We start from the raw sequence: 20,400 nt of genomic DNA on the forward strand, positions 1-20,400 counted from the left end.
GTGTGAAAGTTTACAATTAAGTTAATACTCACGAATAAAAAGAAATAACAAAGGAGTGTCAGAAGGATTCCAGGAAGCCTTAAAGGCGCTTTAAGGTTTCTCAGGGGATTCCAGGGGAGATTCGGATGGCCTCAGGGCGTTTCAGGTGTTTTATGGGTGTTTCAGTGAGTCCATAGGGGTTTCAGGAGGTACCTAGAGGTCTTAGGGGTTTTCAGGGGTTCTCATGGGCAAGAATGACATTCCGCTCTGAAAATGTGCACAGTTCAGCTCATTTTCATATTGAAACCGCACACACTTGCACTCACACTGAGGAGCATGTCATCCCTGCTCATGGGATTTCAGGGGCGTTTCAGAGGGGTACCTTGAGGTCTCGGAAGCGTTTCAGGAGGCCTTAGGGGGTATGAACGTGTCTCAGGGAGTGTTAAGTTTCAGAGGCTCTCAAAGGCGTTGAAGCAGGTTTCAGGGGGTATCATGGGAGGTTTAAGGAGCCCTTAATGAACAATGTGCACTTAAGTTATTTTGTTTTCGTACTTAAATAATGATTACCAATGCTCACGTTGTTCTTTTGAATTCACCTTGTCTTGGATAACACTTGGCGATCGTAGAATTGTACGATCGTACGATCTTATAATTGATAATCAGTGATGATGATCAAAGAACAAAGTACAGGGGCAAAAACTCGTCAAAGCTTTTTTTTTTTTTAACAAACAGAGGGATGACCCCTTTCTCCTAGTTCCACCTCTGTTGCCCAAAGCATGCTTCCGTGGTGGATGCAGCTCGCGCGACACTGCCAATCTGAAACAATTTTTAATTTATGATAAGCTCTTTGCTTTCTATTTTCCCCAGCACACAACAGCAAAGTCCTAACGTGCTTGTGCTTCTCGTCGCTGCCGTCGGTGTCGCTGGCCCGGTAGCTAGGTACACTCAGAGAAAAATCTAAACTAAATAGTATAAATCCCACACTATTTCCATTTCGCCTGGTTGACCCCAGGCTCCGTATATATACAACTTATACGCGTCTAGTATAACTTTGATTTATCAGAATGCTAGTATAACGTGAGTTTATTTAAGTTGGTTTAGTTGGGATTTAGTTAGAAATGATTGTATTTTTTCAGCTTTTGTTTATTTTGCGAGCAAAACAAAAACAAATTTAAAACGCATTAGTGCCGTAACTTTATTTGTCGGAAATTATATAATAAATTCTTACTAATTTTCTCGGGCTCCTGCGTTCCTCTTTGTCGACGAAACCTGTTGAAGTGTACAGCGGAACCACAAAAGCAGAATGTTAATTAGGACCAAAGAGCTCTGGGGAACTTCATCATGTAAAGAACCACGCACAGCAATCAGCAGCTGCTAGCAAGTTTCATCCAGATGTACGGAAGTTCTCACATAAGGGTTTATCCGATGTTTGTGAGTGGCATATGTGAGCCTGTAATTAAATCCAAAGGCTTATTCCAATAAAGTCTAAGCGATATGTTAAAAATCTTACGTTCCGAATCCTGATGGCTATGATGGTTCGGGATATTCCGCATCAGGTTCGTCAGGTTGTCCACTCCTTTCGTCTCCATCTGTAAACGGTTGTAAACGCCAATCATTTTTCCAGCTCCGGGTGTAGCAGTGCACTTGGCGCACAATTTATGGTAGTCTGTAAACGGGAAGTCACAAGAACTAAGTAGATACTACGGTTTTGATTGCTCTCACATTCTTACCTCTTGATGAAATCTCGTTTTTGAACAAACTGAAGTTGAAATCGATAAACACAAAGGCGACATCATTGTCTCCGAACTTAAACTGCGACAAAATTATCTTTTCGAAATTCTTGATTAGTATAAAACATTACACGTCGCTAGTATAACTGCTAATCGAATCATAGTTTAAATTGCACTAAAACAAAAAATGTTTAATTTTAAAACTGTTAGATGATTCTTTTGTTTCTGAGTGTACGTGCTCACCGCGCGCGAGGCCTACTGGGTTAAGTGGTCGACTGCTGGCGCCGCCGTCGCCGCCACCGTGCAAAACGAAGCACCGCTGAAAAACTCTCATCTTTCTTAAGACTCTTGTTGTTGTGGGGGTGTAGCATACCGTAGCCAGCGGCAATCCAAGTTGGCCGTGCGCTGCTGACGGGGGTGCTGCGCGGTTTGTTTTTCAATTTCCACTCTCTCTCGTAGGAAGCTGAGAACACAAGACGAGAAGATGACTTGTTTTTGTTTTCATTCATCACGTCGAGCTCTAAAGAAGGATCGAAAACGAACAAGGGATAAAAATACGGCGAAGTGGGAGGCTGTACCTTCTTGACGCGGCGGCCGTCAGTTGATATGTTACGAGAGATAACGACTCAAAACATTCTGTAGAAGTAGACAGCCTCGCCGCACTATCGGAATAGAAACTGGGACCAGAACTACAGGACGGGGATGAGTATCGATTATCCCTTTGGGGATTTGTCCCAGTAATGGGGAAAATATGTCAAGTGACCTAGTCTGTTTGCCATAGCTGAACGCAGTAGGCTGTGACGAGAGATGGGGGATCGGTTGATTAAATGGCTCGTGTTTGCATACATTAAAGAGAGAGAAAGCTGTCAGGTGAATTGAAAAGTCGTAACTCTTCGTCGCATGGTTGACCGGTTGCCATGGAGTTCAGGCGTGAAGTTAGACAAGATAAATGACGGAAGTAAATTGCAAAAGAAATATTGACAATGACAACTTGAAAGTTACACGAGTGCCATTATTTTTCTTTTGGCTCTACCCATCGCATTCAAAAGACTAAGAAAAATTAGAAGAATCTTGTCTAGAGATTCGATGGAATCTCGTCTAAATATTTGAAGGAATCTCGTCTATAGATTCAACGGAATCTCGACTAGAGATTCTACTGAATTTCGTCCAGGGTTTCGACGGAATCTCGTCTGAAGATTTGATGAAACTAGTCTAGAGATTCGACAAAATCTCGTCTAGAGATTCGACGGAATTTCGTCTAGAGATTCGACGAAATCTCGTCTAGAGATTCGACGGAATCTCGTCTAGATATTCGACGGAATCTCGTCTTGAGATTCTACAGAATCTCGTTTAGAGATTCGTCAGAATCTCATCTAGAGATTTGTCAGATTCTCATCTAGAGATTCGTCTGAATCTCATCTAGAGATTCTAGGGAATCTCGTCTAGAGATTCTAGGGAATCTTGTCTAGAGATTCGTCAGAATCTTGACTAGAGATTCGTCAGAATCTTGTCTAGATATTTGACGGAATCTCGTCTAGATATTCGACGGAATCTCTCTGGAGATTTGATGGAACTCGTCTAGAGATTCGACGGAACCTTGTCTAGATATTCGAAGGAATCTCTTCTAGAGATTCCACGGAATCTCGTCCAGAGATTCGACGGAATCTTGTCTAGAAAATCGATGGAATCGCGTCTGGAGATTCGATGGAATATCGTCTAGATATTCGACAGGAACTCGTCTAGAAAATCGACGATATCTCATCTAGAGATTCGATGGAATATTGTCTAGGAATTCGACGGAATCTCGTCTAGAGATTCGACAGAATCTTGTCTAGAGATTCTACGAAAAGATTCTAAAGAATCTCGTCTAGAGATTCTAGGGAATCTCGTCTAGAGATTCTAGGGAATCTCATCTAGAGATTCTAGGGATTCTCGTCTAGAGATTCTAGGGAATCTCGTCTAGAGATTCTTGGAAAGCTCGTCTAGAGATTCTAAGGAATCTCGTCTAGAGATTCTAGGGAATCTCGTGTAGAGATTCTAGGGAATCTCGTCTGGAGATTCTAGGGAATCTCCTCTAGAGATTCTAGGGAATCTCGTCTAGAGATTCTAGGGAATCTCGTCTAGAGATTCTAGGGAATCTCGTCTAGAGATTCTAGGGAATCTCGTCTAGAGATTCTAGGGAATCTCGTCTAGAGATTCTAGGGAATCTCGTCTAGAGATTCTAGAGATTCTAGGGAATCTCGTCTAGAGATTCTAGAGATTCTAGGGAATCTCGTCTAGAGATTCTAGAGATTCTAGGGAATCTCGTCTAGAGATTCTAGGGAATCTCGTCTAGAGATTCTAGGGAATCTCGTCTAGAGATTCTAGGGAATCTCGTCTAGAGATTCTAGGGATTCTCGTCTAGAGATTCTAGGGAATCTCGTCTAGAGATTCTTGGAAAGCTCGTCTAGAGATTCTAAGGAATCTCGTCTAGAGATTCTAGGGAATCTCGTGTAGAGATTCTAGGGAATCTCGTCTGGAGATTCTAGGGAATCTCCTCTAGAGATTCTAGGGAATCTCGTCTAGAGATTCTAGGGAATCTCGTCTAGAGATTCTAGGGAATCTCGTCTAGAGATTCTAGGGAATCTCGTCTAGAGATTCTAGGGAATCTCGTTTAGAGATTCTAGGGAATCTCGTCTAGAGATTCTAGGGAATCTCGTCTAGAGATTCTAGAGATTCTAGGGAATCTCGTCTAGAGATTCTAGAGATTCTAGGGAATCTCGTCTAGAGATTCTAGGGAATTTCGTCTAGAGATTCTAGGGAATCTCGTCTAGAGATTCTACAGAATCTGGTCAAGAGATTCTACAGAATCTCGTCTAGAGATTCCAGGGAATCTCGTCTAGAGATTCTAGAGCATCTCGTCTAGAGATTCGAGGGAATCTCGTCTAGAGATTCTAGGGAATCTCGTCTAGAGATTCTAGGGAATCTCGTCTAGAGATTCTAGGGAATCTCGTCTAGAGATTCTAGGGAATCTCGTCTAGAGATTCTAGGGAATCTCGTCTAGAGATTCTAGGGAATCTCGTCTAGAGATTCTAGGGAATCTCGTCTAGAGATTCTAGGGAATCTCGTCTAGAGATTCTAGGGAATCTCGTCTAGAGATTCTAGGGAATCTCGTCTAGAGATTCTAGGGAATCTCGTCTAGAGATTCTAGGGAATCTCGTCTAGAGATTCTAGGGAATCAAGAGATTCTACAGAATCTCGTCTAGAGATTCCAGGGAATCTCGTCTAGAGATTCTAGAGCATCTCGTCTAGAGATTCGAGGGAATCTCGTCTAGAGATTCTAGGGAATCTCGTCTAGAGATTCTAGGGAATCCCGTCTAGAGATTCTAGGGAATCTTGTCTAGAGATTCTACGAAAAGATTCTAAAGAATCTCGTCTAGAGATTCTTCAGACTCTCGTCTGGAGATTCTAGGGAATCTCATCTAGAGATTCTAGGGAATCTCGTCTAGAGATTCTAGGGAATCTCGTCTAGAGATTCTAGGGAATCTCGTCTAGAGATTCTAGGGAATCTCGTCTAGAGATTCTAGGGAATCTCGTCTAGAGATTCTAGGGAATCTCGTCTAGAGATTCTAGGGAATCTCGTCTAGAGATTCTAGGAAATCTCGTCAAGAGATTCTAGGGAATCTCGTCTAGAGATTCTAGGGAATCTCGTCTAGAGATTCTAGGGAATCTCGTCTAGAGATTCTAGGGCATCTCGTCTAGAGATTCTAGGGAATCTCGTCCAGAGATTCTAGGGAATCTCGTCTAGAGATTCTAGGGAATCTCGTCTAGAGATTCTAGGGAATCTCGTCTAGAGATTCTAGGGAATCTCGTCTAGAGATTCTAGGGAATCTCGTCTAGAGATTCTAGGGAATCTCGTCTAGAGATTCTAGGGAATCTCGTCTAGAGATTCTAGGGAATCTCGTCTAGAGATTCTAGGGAATCTCGTCTAGAGATTCTAGGGAATCTCGTCTAGAGATTCTAGGGAATCTCGTCTAGAGATTCTAGGGAATCTCGTCTAGAGATTCTAGGGAATCTCGTCTAGAGATTCTAGGGAATCTCGTCTAGAGATTCTAGGGAATCTCGTCTAGAGATTCTAGGGAATCTCGTCTAGAGATTCTAGGGAATCTCGTCTAGAGATTCTAGGGAATCTCGTCTAGAGATTCTAGGGAATCTCGTCTAGAGATTCTAGGGAATCTCGTCTAGAGATTCTAGGGAATCTCGTCTAGAGATTCTAGGGAATCTCGTCTAGAGATTCTAGGGAATCTCGTCTAGAGATTCTAGGGAATCTCGTCTAGAGATTCTAGGGAATCTCGCCTAGAGATTCTAGGGAATCTCGTCTAGAGATTCTAGGGAATCTCGTCTAGAGATTCTAGGGAATCTCGTCTAGAGATTCTAGGGAATCTCGTCTAGAGATTCTAGGGAATCTCGTCTAGAGATTCTAGGGAATCTCGTCTAGAGATTCTAGGGAATCTCGTCTAGAGATTCTAGGGAATCTCGTCTAGAGATTCTAGGGAATCTCGTCTAGAGATTCTAGGGAATCTCGTCTAGAGATTCTAGGGAATCTCGTCTAGAGATTCTACAGAATCTGGTCAAGAGATTCTACAGAATCTCGTCTAGAGGTTCCAGGGAATCTCGTCTAGAGATTCTAGAGCATCTCGTCTAGAGATTCGAGGGAATCTCGTCTAGAGATTCTAGGGAATCTCGTCTAGAGATTCTAGGGAATCTCGTCTAGAGATTCTAGGGAATCTTGTCTAGAGATTCTACGAAAAGATTCTAAAGAATCTCGTCTAGAGATTCTTCAGACTCTCGTCTGGAGATTCTAGGGAATCTCATCTAGAGATTCTAGGGAATCTCGCCCAAGTAACATTTTTAGTTTTTTCATTGCCTACAAGCTGTTGTTAAATTCAAAACAATAAAACTCATTTTAAAGCTTAGTAATCCTAACAGCTCTGATAAAACCATGATAAAACCCTACAAAGCTCGAAAGGGCCCACCCTACAGGAGGTTGTTAAAACCATTCCTTACAACGTTTTACATGCTACTTGGCTTTATCACATATTCCTGTAGTTTACTATACAGCACAGATAAGATCTGTTGTGTAGGTAGCAAAAAGAGCAACAAGCCGTATCAAAGTTGGTAAACCATCTTGAATGAACGATTAGAACCTGGAAATGAATCCTTAACTTTAATAATCAAATGGATGGGAGTTAATTGCAAATTAATATGACGAAATAGGAATAAAATTATGTCGGGCAGCCATATCAATAATGTTTAGTTGCAAATTTCGACGGAAAAAAACTCTGTTTCCATAACAGAAAAGCGCATGCCATAAAAGTTTTCTCGTATAATGGAATAAAATAATACTGAATGTATGAAGCGCCTCGTCAGTTTGTGGTTTTTGTTATATCAAATATAACAATTTCAATACCGGCTACAACGTTATGCACGCAAATATCAACATGGCGTATACAATTTGCTAGCAGGAATAGAACATCATGACGAAAAATATGGATGCCGTCAAGTTAAACCCTCTTGGTTTTGATTGAGATGGTTTAAGATCAGTTTGTGTATAAGCGACATATTCTAGAGTTGCTGTTCTTGAGGAATACGAAGCAAAGCCCAGCATACGCCCTCTTCTACTTAGCTCATATTATTTGCGCTACCTAAACACTATTTGGTTCTAAGGAAGGCGTCTACAGAGTGATTGTTCTTAAGAACTCTCCGGCTGGCCGATAGCCGTCAATTATGTAAACAAACCGAAAGTTTTTTTTTTTCGCAAGTTTCTCTGAGGTGTTTCGTGCCTTTTTGAAGCTGCTGTTTTATCTGCTCTGCACGAGTATTAGGTAGGTATTGTGAAAAAGCACAATAAAGAAAAATAAGGTGTTTAGTTCAAATAATGAAGAGAGAAATCATACGTTTTCGTTCGTCGTTCGTCATAAATCTTTTTTCCTGGGGAAAATCGCATAGCAGCTACTTTCCTTAGCTTGTTTTAATGCTTACACTAGAAATTCCTACAAGGTTTAAAATTGCTTTATTATGACTTTATGCAGTCTATTACGTTTTAAGGCCGAAGCGATACACCATGCAAGCGGCTTTAAAACAAGTTTTAGGGTTAAGTCTTAATATGTTCTTAACAGCCCGCTTAGAATAAAAATTTTGCTCGGCAAAAGGCCAAGCAAACTAGTTTTATTGAATAGACTTGTAGGTGTCTACAAAATGTTTTAAAGTTGCAAGTGTTATTAAAACTGCTTTGCCATATAAAATGCTTCATTAAATCTAAAAGGGTTTTGCAAATCAATGACAAAACCTCCATAAATAATGTCTAAGAGTAGAAAGCATAGAAATTGTTACTTGGGCGTCTAGAGATTCTAGGGAATCTCGTCTAGAGATTCTAGGGAATCTCGTCTAGAGATTCTAGGGAATCTCGTCTAGAGATTCTAGGGAATCTCGTCTAGAGATTCTAGGGAATCTCGTCTAGAGATTCTAGGGAATCTCGTCTAGAGATTCTAGGGAATCTCGTCTAGAGATTCTAGGGAATCTCGTCTAGAGATTCTAGGGAATCTTGTCTAGAGATTCGTCAGAATCTTGACTAGAGATTCGTCAGAATCTTGTCTAGATATTTGACGGAATCTCGTCTAGATATTCGACGGAATCTCTCTGGAGATTTGATGGAACTCGTCTAGAGATTCGACGGAACCTTGTCTAGATATTCGAAGGAATCTCTTCTAGAGATTCCACGGAATCTCGTCCAGAGATTCGACGGAATCTTGTCTAGAAAATCGATGGAATCGCGTCTGGAGATTCGATGGAATATCGTCTAGATATTCGACAGGAACTCGTCTAGAAAATCGACGATATCTCATCTAGAGATTCGATGGAATATTGTCTAGGAATTCGACGGAATCTCGTCTAGAGATTCGACAGAATCTTGTCTAGAGATTCTACGAAAAGATTCTAAAGAATCTCGTCTAGAGATTCTAGGGAATCTCGTCTAGAGATTCTAGGGAATCTCATCTAGAGATTCTAGGGATTCTCGTCTAGAGATTCTAGGGAATCTCGTCTAGAGATTCTTGGAAAGCTCGTCTAGAGATTCTAAGGAATCTCGTCTAGAGATTCTAGGGAATCTCGTGTAGAGATTCTAGGGAATCTCGTCTGGAGATTCTAGGGAATCTCCTCTAGAGATTCTAGGGAATCTCGTCTAGAGATTCTAGGGAATCTCGTCTAGAGATTCTAGGGAATCTCGTCTAGAGATTCTAGGGAATCTCGTCTAGAGATTCTAGGGAATCTCGTCTAGAGATTCTAGGGAATCTCGTCTAGAGATTCTAGAGATTCTAGGGAATCTCGTCTAGAGATTCTAGAGATTCTAGGGAATCTCGTCTAGAGATTCTAGAGATTCAAGGGAATCTCGTCTAGAGATTCTAGGGAATCTCGTCTAGAGATTCTAGGGAATCTCGTCTAGAGATTCTTGGAAAGCTCGTCTAGAGATTCTAAGGAATCTCGTCTAGAGATTCTAGGGAATCTCGTCTAGAGATTCTAGGGATTCTCGTCTAGAGATTCTAGGGAATCTCGTCTAGAGATTCTTGGAAAGCTCGTCTAGAGATTCTAAGGAATCTCGTCTAGAGATTCTAGGGAATCTCGTGTAGAGATTCTAGGGAATCTCGTCTGGAGATTCTAGGGAATCTCCTCTAGAGATTCTAGGGAATCTCGTCTAGAGATTCTAGGGAATCTCGTCTAGAGATTCTAGGGAATCTCGTCTAGAGATTCTAGGGAATCTCGTCTAGAGATTCTAGGGAATCTCGTCTAGAGATTCTAGGGAATCTCGTTTAGAGATTCTAGGGAATCTCGTCTAGAGATTCTAGGGAATCTCGTCTAGAGATTCTAGAGATTCTAGGGAATCTCGTCTAGAGATTCTAGAGATTCTAGGGAATCTCGTCTAGAGATTCTAGGGAATTTCGTCTAGAGATTCTAGGGAATCTCGTCTAGAGATTCTACAGAATCTGGTCAAGAGATTCTACAGAATCTCGTCTAGAGATTCCAGGGAATCTCGTCTAGAGATTCTAGAGCATCTCGTCTAGAGATTCGAGGGAATCTCGTCTAGAGATTCTAGGGAATCTCGTCTAGAGATTCTAGGGAATCTCGTCTAGAGATTCTAGGGAATCTCGTCTAGAGATTCTAGGGAATCTCGTCTAGAGATTCTAGGGAATCTCGTCTAGAGATTCTAGGGAATCTCGTCTAGAGATTCTAGGGAATCTCGTCTAGAGATTCTAGGGAATCTCGTCTAGAGATTCTAGGGAATCTCGTCTAGAGATTCTAGGGAATCTCGTCTAGAGATTCTAGGGAATCTCGTCTAGAGATTCTAGGGAATCAAGAGATTCTACAGAATCTCGTCTAGAGATTCCAGGGAATCTCGTCTAGAGATTCTAGAGCATCTCGTCTAGAGATTCGAGGGAATCTCGTCTAGAGATTCTAGGGAATCTCGTCTAGAGATTCTAGGGAATCCCGTCTAGAGATTCTAGGGAATCTTGTCTAGAGATTCTACGAAAAGATTCTAAAGAATCTCGTCTAGAGATTCTTCAGACTCTCGTCTGGAGATTCTAGGGAATCTCATCTAGAGATTCTAGGGAATCTCGTCTAGAGATTCTAGGGAATCTCGTCTAGAGATTCTAGGGAATCTCGTCTAGAGATTCTAGGGAATCTCGTCTAGAGATTCTAGGGAATCTCGTCTAGAGATTCTAGGGAATCTCGTCTAGAGATTCTAGGGAATCTCGTCTAGAGATTCTAGGAAATCTCGTCAAGAGATTCTAGGGAATCTCGTCTAGAGATTCTAGGGAATCTCGTCTAGAGATTCTAGGGAATCTCGTCTAGAGATTCTAGGGAATCTCGTCTAGAGATTCTAGGGCATCTCGTCTAGAGATTCTAGGGAATCTCGTCCAGAGATTCTAGGGAATCTCGTCTAGAGATTCTAGGGAATCTCGTCTAGAGATTCTAGGGAATCTCGTCTAGAGATTCTAGGGAATCTCGTCTAGAGATTCTAGGGAATCTCGTCTAGAGATTCTAGGGAATCTCGTCTAGAGATTCTAGGGAATCTCGTCTAGAGATTCTAGGGAATCTCGTCTAGAGATTCTAGGGAATCTCGTCTAGAGATTCTAGGGAATCTCGTCTAGAGATTCTAGGGAATCTCGTCTAGAGATTCTAGGGAATCTCGTCTAGAGATTCTAGGGAATCTCGTCTAGAGATTCTAGGGAATCTCGTCTAGAGATTCTAGGGAATCTCGTCTAGAGATTCTAGGGAATCTCGTCTAGAGATTCTAGGGAATCTCGTCTAGAGATTCTAGGGAATCTCGTCTAGAGATTCTAGGGAATCTCGTCTAGAGATTCTAGGGAATCTCGTCTAGAGATTCTAGGGAATCTCGTCTAGAGATTCTAGGGAATCTCGTCTAGAGATTCTAGGGAATCTCGTCTAGAGATTCTAGGGAATCTCGTCTAGAGATTCTAGGGAATCTCGTCTAGAGATTCTAGGGAATCTCGTCTAGAGATTCTAGGAAATTTCGTCTAGAGATTCTAGGGAATCTCGTCTAGAGAATCTACAGAATCTGGTCAAGAGATTCTACAGAATCTCGTCTAGAGATTCCAGGGAATCTCGTCTAGAGATTCTAGAGCATCTCGTCTAGAGATTCGAGGAAATCTCGTCTAGAGATTCTAGGGAATCTCGTCTAGAGATTCTAGGGAATCTCGTCTAGAGATTCTAGGGAATCTTGTCTAGAGATTCTACGAAAAGATTCTAAAGAATCTCGTCTAGAGATTCTTCAGACTCTCGTCTGGAGATTCTAGGGAATCTCATCTAGAGATTCTAGGGAATCTCGTCTAGAGATTCTAGGGAATCTCGTCTAGAGATTCTAGGGAATCTCGTCTAGAGATTCTAGGGAATCTCGTCTAGAGATTCTAGGGAATCTCGTCTAGAGATTCTAGGGAATCTCGTCTAGAGATTCTAGGGAATCTCGTCTAGAGATTCTAGGGAATCTCGTCTAGAGATTCTAGGGAATCTCGTCTAGAGATTCTAGGGAATCTCGTCTAGAGATTCTAGGGAATCTCGTCTAGAGGTTCTAGGGAATCTCGTCTAGAGATTCTAGGGAATCTCGTCTAGAGATTCTAGGGAATCTCGTCTAGAGATTCTAGGGAATCTCGTCTAGAGATTCTAGGGAATCTCGTCTAGAGATTCTAGGAAATCTCGTCAAGAGATTCTAGGGAATCTCGTCTAGAGATTCTAGGGAATCTCGTCTAGAGATTCTAGGGAATCTCGTCTAGAGATTCTAGGGCATCTCGTCTAGAGATTCTAGGGAATCTCGTCTAGAGATTCTAGGGAATCTCGTCTAGAGATTCTAGGGAATCTCGTCTAGAGATTCTAGGGAATCTCGTCTAGAGATTCTAGGGAATCTCGTCTAGAGATTCTAGGGAATCTCGTCTAGAGATTCTAGGGAATCTCGTCTAGAGATTCTAGGGAATCTCGTCTAGAGATTCTAGGGAATCTCGTCTAGAAATTCTAGGGAATCTCGTCTAGAGATTCTAGGGAATCTCGTCTAGAGATTCTAGGGAATCTCGTCTAGAGATTCTAGGGAATCTCGTCTAGAGATTCTAGGGAATCTCGTCTAGAGATTCTAGGGAATCTCGTCTAGAGATTCTAGGGAATCTCGTCTAGAGATTCTAGGGAATCTCGTCTAGAGATTCTAGGGAATCTCGTCTAGAGATTCTAGGGAATCTCGTCTAGAGATTCTAGGGAATCTCGTCTAGAGATTCTACAGAATCTGGTCAAGAGATTCTACAGAATCTCGTCTAGAGGTTCCAGGGAATCTCGTCTAGAGATTCTAGAGCATCTCGTCTAGAGATTCTAGGGAATCTCGTCTAGAGATTCTAGGGAATCTCGTCTAGAGATTCTAGGGAATCTCGTCTAGAGATTCTAGGGAATCTTGTCTAGAGATTCTACGAAAAGATTCTAAAGAATCTCGTCTAGAGATTCTTCAGACTCTCGTCTGGAGATTCTAGGGAATCTCATCTAGAGATTCTAGGGAATCTCGTCTAGAGATTCTAGGGAATCTCGTCTAGAGATTATAGGGAATCTCGTCTAGAGATTCTAGGGAATCTCGTCTAGAGATTCTAGGGAATCTCGTCTAGAGATTCTAGGGAATCTCGTCTAGAGATTCTCGGGAATCTCGTCTAGAGATTCTAGGGAATCTCGTCTAGAGATTCTAGGGAATCTCGTCTAGAGATTCTAGGGAATCTCGTCTAGAGATTCTAGGGAATCTCGTCTAGAGATTCTAGGGAATCTCGTCTAGAGATTCTAGGAAATCTCGTCAAGAGATTCTAGGGAATCTCGTCTAGAGATTCTAGGGAATCTCGTCTAGAGATTCTAGGGAATCTCGTCTAGAGATTCTAGGGCATCTCGTCTAGAGATTCTAGGGAATCTCGTCTAGAGATTCGAGGGAATCTCGTCAAGAGATTCGAAGAAATCTCGTCAAGAGAATCGAGGGAATCTCGTCAAGAGATTCTAGGGAATCTTGTCTAGAGATTCGAAGGAATCTCGTCTAGAAATTCGAGGGAATCTAAACTAGAGATTCGAGAGAATCTCGTCTAGAGATTCTAGGGAATCTCGTCTAGAGATTGGAGGGAATCTCGTCTAGAGATTCGAGGGAATCTCGTCTAGAGATTCGAGGGAATCTCGTCTAGAGGTTCTAGGGAATCTCGTCTAGAGATTCTAGGAAATCTCGTCTAGAGATTCTTGGGAATCTTGCCTAGAGATTCTAGGGAAACTCGTCTAGAGATTCGAGGGAATCTCGCCTAGAGATTCGACGGGATCTCGTCTAGAGATTCTAGGGCATCTCGTCTAGAGATTCTACAGAATCTCGTCTAGAGATTCTACAGAATCTCGTCTAGAGATTCTACAGAATCTCGTCTAGAGATTCTAGGGAATCTAGTCTAGAGATTCTAGGGAATCTCGTCTAGAGATTCGAGGGAATCTCGTCTAGAGATTCTAGGGAATCTCGTCTAGAGATTCTAGGGAATCTCTTCTAGAGATTCTAGGGAATCTCTTCTAGAGATTCTAGGGAATCTCTTCTAGAGATTCTAGGGAATCTCGTCTAGAGATTCTAGGGAATCTCGTCTAGAGATTCTACAGAATCTCGTCTAGAGATTCTACAGAATCTCGTCTAGAGATTCTACATAATCTCGCCTAGAAATTCTCGTTTACAGATTCTACAGAATCTAGAGATTTGAAAGAATCTCGTTCCGAAATTCTACAGAATCTCGTTCAGAGATTCTACAGAAAACTCGTTCAGAGATTCTACAGAATCTCGTTCAGAGATTCTACAGAATCTCGTTCAGAGATTCTACAGAATCTCGTTCAGAGATTCTACAGAATCTCGTTCAGAAATTCTACAGAATCTCGTTCAGAGATTCTACAGAAACTCATTCAGAGATTCTACGGAATCTCGTTCAGAGATTCTACAGAATCTCGTCTAGAGATTCTATAGAATCTCGTCAAAAGATACTACAGAATCTCGTCAAGAGATTCTAGGGAATCTCGTCCAGAGATTCTACAGAATCTCGTCTAGAGATTCTACAGAATCTCGTCTAGAGATTCTACAGAATCTCGTCTAGAGATTTTACAGAATCTCGTCTAGAGATTCTACAGAATCTCGTCTAGAGATTCTACATAATCTCGCCTAGAAATTCTACATAATCTCGCCTAGAGATTGTACATAATCTCGCCTAGAGATTCTACAGAATCTCGTCCAGAGATTTCATAGAATATCGTCCAGAGAATCTCTAGAATACCGTTCAGAGATTCTACAAAATATCGTGTAGAGATTCTACAGAATCTCGTCTAGAGATTCGAATGAATTTCGTCTAGAGATTCGAAGGATTCTCGTTTAGAGATTCGAAGGAATCTTGTTTAGAGATTCGAAGGAATCATATCTAGAGATTCTAGAGAATCTCATCTAGAGATTCTAGAGAATCTCATCTAGAGATTATAAAAAATCTCATCTAGAGTTTCTAGGGAATCTCTTCTAGAGTTTCTAGGGAATCTCGTCTAGAGATTCAAGGAAATCTCATCTAGAGATTCGACGAAATCTCGTCTAGAGATTCGACGGAATCTCGTCTAGAGATTCGACGGAATCTCGTCTAGAGATTCGACGGAATCTCGTCTAGAGATTCGACGAAATCTCGTCTAGAGATTTGACGGAATCTCGTCCAGATATTCCATGAAATCTCGTCTAGAGATTCGACGAAATCTCGTTTAGAGATTCTACAGAAACTAGTCTAGAAAATCAAAGGAATCTCGTCTAGAGATTCGACGGAATCTAGGCTAGAGATTCGAAGGAATTTTGTCTAGAGATTCTTGGGAATTTTGTCTAGAGATGCTAGGGAATCTTGTCTAGAGATTCGAAGAAATCTCATTTAGAGATTCGAAGGATTTTCGATTCACCTATATTGTGAGCTCATTTTTCTCTCCGTGCATTCTGTGACGTCTCCTTTGAAAATTTCAAACTTCAACCCAACGAGGCACTCCCTGGCAATGAAATTGGATTCCTTCTCTCATCCCAGGCAACAAGCCGGAACTTTTACGGAATGGTGCTCTGCTCACGCGCTGTTCTGAATATGAAACAGTCAGCCAGGAAGCCACATTCTTCATCGTCTTCCCCCCCCCCCCTCCTTTCTTTTGTTACCGTTGTTGTTGGGATATGGTTTTAAGAAATATGCAAGTTTATGTACCTCTAGATGTTAATTAGCATAAACTTGTGCTACTCGCCACTTCCGCAAATTGAATCTTGTGAGAGAGAGTTCACGTTCCGTGCGGAAAGCGCACATCCGGCGAAGAACCGGTCCACACATCTCTCTGCACACAGCTGTTTTCTTTCCGTGTGGGATTTTGACAGACGTGTAGAGCACTGAGCCCGCTGAAAACTTCTTCGAGCTGGTCCAAATGAAGCCGTATGGTTATTATTCGCTGGTTTCAGAAAAACTTTATTATAAGAATTCCATTTAATTATGGTGCTGTCAGTTTAAAGTTTTTTTTTTTTTTCAAATTATGTGTTTATTTTAAGTTTTGACCGTTTGAAAATCATGTGTATCTTCTAGTGTCAAATGTGAAACACCATAGTAGGCACTGGACCTTGGATGAAACACTATTCTGAGGAAAGATTAAAAAAAACAGCATGCTACGATGCATCTTTGATTCTTGAATCGAAGTGTCTTCGTCTCATGCATGTTCTCAGAAGCCGATGTGAATACCTACTTAGATTAGCTATCTTGTTCGTCGATCTAGGACTTTGCCGGTGCCGAGGACACGAAACTTCCCATCGAAAAGAAGATGTGTCATCTTTCTCGATGATTCGATTTCAAAAAGCTGGCACCGAGCTTCCAGAAATCACATTTCACCTGTGATGGTGTTATCGCTCTTGGATTCAATTCTGCTCACCACCGCCGTTCGAAAAGGGCTTTCGAAAGCTGGTTAGGAAAAGTTCGTTGCTGCTCATGATGATGATGAGATCTAGGAACGGATCCGGATGGTGGTGGTGCAGCACTAGGCACTTGCCGCCTCATGAAGCCACACGGGAAGAAGAAAAAAGAAGCCAAAAATAAAACTTCCGCCCGCCCACGGTCCACTTGATGGGAATGGTTGAATGCACGTGAAAAATGCTGTTGGGATTTTCCATTCCAAGGAGGAAAGGACAGGGTTCTATCAAGTTCGCGAGCGAAAGGTCAATCCGAGAAGGAAAGTTTTTTAGGCATTTGCATTTGGCACGCCGTCCCAATGAAGACAATGGAATTAGAAAGGGTAATTCTATTTTTCTTCAATTGGTTGGGCGCTAAGTGCGAATCTTTTAACTTTCTTTTCAGCTGATATAAATCTTCCATTTCCAACGATCCTTTCTTTGAATTTTCAGAACTGCAGTTTCTAGAGGAAAAATGATACTAAATAAGCATGCTTCCTGATGAGATTTCACCAAAAACAAATAATATGTGCCGTCAAAAGTTACTTTGAAAGTCCATGTTCTTTATACTAAGTAAATTTTCGTTAACTGGAAATTATGTTGAAAATGATTTTCTATCATAAAATCGAGAAACCATTTTTGTCTCAAAAGCAAAGCTATGTGTCTCTCACAGATTTTTTGTCGTTGAATCCGAATCCGGGCTCAGATTTGCTCTGGACTTCAGAATTTTGAACTATACTTATATATGGACATATTTTTCAGCAATCAAAGGGCAAATTGGTCGATTATCACCTAAACTAACGATACATGCATAATATTTCGTTTTAACAAATCACATTTGTTAGTTTTAAGGATATTATGTCAGGTACAACGTTTGCCATGCAAGTTAACCTCCAAATATTACGTGCAACTTGTTATACCTAACAGGGTAGCAGGCTGTGCGCGCGAGTGGCTGAATTACCAAATTTGTCCCGCCTTTTTAATGCTCGCTTTGCTTTGAATATGGTCGACCAGATTGAGAATTATATTCCTAGAATATTTGCTCAAAAGCTTTTGAAAAACTAACTTTTGTATTACGTGAAATTGGACAGACCATTTTAAGACTAAAGGTTATGGGCCCAGAACATAGCTCTTAATAGAAGAAATGAAGCAGAGCCATTATGCTATCGAAAGTATGAAGCTTCATCCCAGGATTCCTTCAGGAATTTCTACCGGGATTATTCCAGGGTTGTTTTAGGAATTTCTCCGGAAATTCCGATTCCATAATTGATTTTCTCGGAATATCTCTAAAAGTGTCTCCACGATTTCCATAAGAGATCCCTTCCAAGATTTCTTAATTGATTTTCCCGGGATTGCCTTCGGGATTATTTCCGGAATTCCTCTATAGATTCTTCTCGGATATCCTTCAGGGTATCCTCCAAAGTTCTGTTTAGGATTTCTCTTAGTTTTTTTTTCTGGAATTCCGTTTGGAATGCCTCCCTGAAATCTTTCATTGATTTCTCCCGGGATTACCTAATGCTATTTCGATTCTTCCAGGAATATTATCCGACACTGAATTCCTCCCGGATTCTTTCACGAATTTTTCTCGAGATTGCATCAGTGCATCATTCTTTCAGAGCTGTCTCCCGGGATTCTTTTAAGTATTTCTTCCGAGCTCTTTTCAGTTATTAATTCCAGAGTTCATTCATTGATTACTCAAAATTCCTTTAGGCAATTCTTCTAGAAGTTTTTACTCTTCTGACATTCTATCAGAGACTATTCCTGTAATATTTTAAATTCTCCCAGGGGTCTATAGAGATTCTATTCAAAATGGGGTTGCACCCAGGATTCTGTCTGAAATTCCTTCATCGACTTTTTCAAGAAAGTCATTCCGATATTCTTTAACTCGCGAAATATGTACACGAAATTCTTCCTGAATGTTTTCAGGGATTCCTTTTGAAAGGATCGCTCCATCAATGATTCCTTCAGGGATTCCTCCAGGATTTTTAAGAGAACTCTTGATTAGATTCCATTGGAGCTTATTCCTAGACTTATTAGAGATCCTTTCAGGAATTCCTCCATAGATTCATTCAATGAGCCCTCTCGGGATTCTATCCTCAGTTCTTCCCGGGAATTCCGAATCATTCGATGACCATAAGAGTCATTTGGCGAACGCCGTTTGGCCGAAAAATTAAAGACGAACTCAAGCGATCATGCCGCCATTCTCCACATAAGTTTAAGTCGAAAAACAGTTTTTATTTAAAAAAGAGAAATCTCCAATAAAATATTGCAGTTTAAGCGTCAACTTATTCCTAACTTGTAAGACTAGAAATAATAGCCTATGATCAGAACAAGAAAATATTTCTGAGTTTCATAAAGATCCTATGAATGATTTCGATAATAATCCGGCCAAAAGACCCATGCTGTGAGATGACACCCTTCCCGGGTTTCCTTCAGAGATTTATCTCAGGATTCCTTTCGTCTATCTCCCAAGTCTTCCTACGGAGTTTCATTCGGAGATTCCTTCATGGACTCCTCTCGGGATTTTTTCCTAGATTCCTGAGAGTTTTTCGGGAATTTCATCTGGATTCTCATGAAGACTGCGCTTGAGACTCCAGAATTCTTTCAGAGATTCCTCCCGCATTTTCAGTATGAATTTCTGCCGGGGTTCGTCTAGTCGAAACCGGAAGGGTAATGCAGCATCATTGCAATGGAAAACGTCAAAGCGAACGCGTGATTTTATTCTCGAAGGCGAAAATGCATCGACAAGGCGACTTTAGAGCATAACGTAGGAACAGCAAACAATGCAATGGTAGCATGAAAACTGTAACGAGAGGTACCATCGGCTTGCGTAGTGAGTATGGGTTGATCAACGTCCACGGAGGCGTATTGAGAACCTCAGATTTAGCAACAAACTTGTTGTTGATGAGTGCGCCATCTGTGAACCAAACTACTCCTGTTGGTTTTTCAGCAGATTAGAGTAAAGCTCTCGACAAAGATGGTCAACTTGTGGTGGTGTATGAATTTGAGGAATGTGGACCATACCACTTGGTGCAGTCGGAAGTCGCGACCTCAAACAGTTGAGCTGCGTATGGAACAAGAAATTGGTCCACGTGTTACGAGCATTTGGGCTTCAACGAACATTCGTATTGGATCATCGACCTAGAAAAAAGATTCTATTTGTGACGCCGTTATTCGCCGCGTTCATTTGTTTGACTTTTAAGCGGAACTGTGTTAGTTAGTTGGCCATGGAAACGAGTTCATTTTATGTAAAGATCGCCCGAACGTAAAACTAGCGAACTCATGCGCAGGTCTTTCGTCATGCGAGGCCGATATAGTGAAGGTGCACCTGCAATCGAATGTGGAAGCAATACCCATTTGTTGTAAATGCTCGGCTTTATCAATGACAGTTGAATTTTGAATATAATGTCCTTGTTGCCGGAAAGTGGTCTAATACTTAACAGCGTACAGAACAGAAAGCTTCAGAATAAATTATTTGTCAAACGGTGTACATATTGATGCAATCCAAATGCAACTAAGCATATCCATGGACTTATCCACCGATGAACAAAATTCATCGCGGTCCGAGAATTTTGACACTAGAGCGGGGTCTGTTCCAATCAGAATCGTCCAATTCTGATTGGAACGGCCCCGCTCTAGTGTCAAAATTCTCGGATCGTGATGAATTCGGTTCATCGGTGGATAAGTCCATAGGTGAGCTCGATTCATAATGCTTGTTACTATTGATTACAACAGCCAGAATTCGATATGATCCCAGCAACCCTTGTAGAAGTGACTACTGCTACAGATTAGAGATATAATCAAAGCCAAGGTGTATTGAAGGAAGGTGATGGAATCTAAGCAGTCTGTGGATGTGGGATGAGGCAAGAAAGGTGGAGGAGATAGCTGGCGAGTTTGTTCACGCTGCAGAGCGATACAGAAGCGTCGCGGCTACATCGGCTACACCTTTCTGAATGGTTGCTGAGGGGTTGCTACGTTACTACGGCTGAAAGTGTTTGTTGTTTGCCATCACACTACTAATAAATACAAGCAGCTCGACACCAACCAAGGTATCAATAGACGAGTGCACCGATGAACTGAATTCATCGAAGTCCGAGAATTTGGACACTAGAGCGGAGCCGCTTTCAATCAGAAGTGAACGTTTTCCAATCAGAATTGAACAATTCAGATTGGGAATGGCCC

General features: G+C 41.5%; 1 long non-coding RNA gene across 1 annotated transcript; it reads right to left on the bottom strand.

The window, feature by feature from the left end:
• Nucleotides 1–920: 920 nt before the first annotated feature.
• LOC109419731 (uncharacterized) lies at nucleotides 921–1,910 on the bottom strand. The gene is made up of 3 exons (XR_009998714.1): nucleotides 1,710–1,910; nucleotides 1,490–1,645; nucleotides 921–1,429 (listed from the first exon to the last, which is right to left on the bottom strand). It is a non-coding gene; the product is annotated as an uncharacterized LOC109419731 (long non-coding RNA).
• Between the last annotated feature and the right edge of the window lie 18,490 nt (nucleotides 1,911–20,400).

This window comes from Aedes albopictus, chromosome 1, assembly GCF_035046485.1.
Source record: "Aedes albopictus strain Foshan chromosome 1, AalbF5, whole genome shotgun sequence".
In the NCBI taxonomy this organism is placed as follows: Eukaryota; Metazoa; Arthropoda; class Insecta; order Diptera; family Culicidae; genus Aedes; species Aedes albopictus.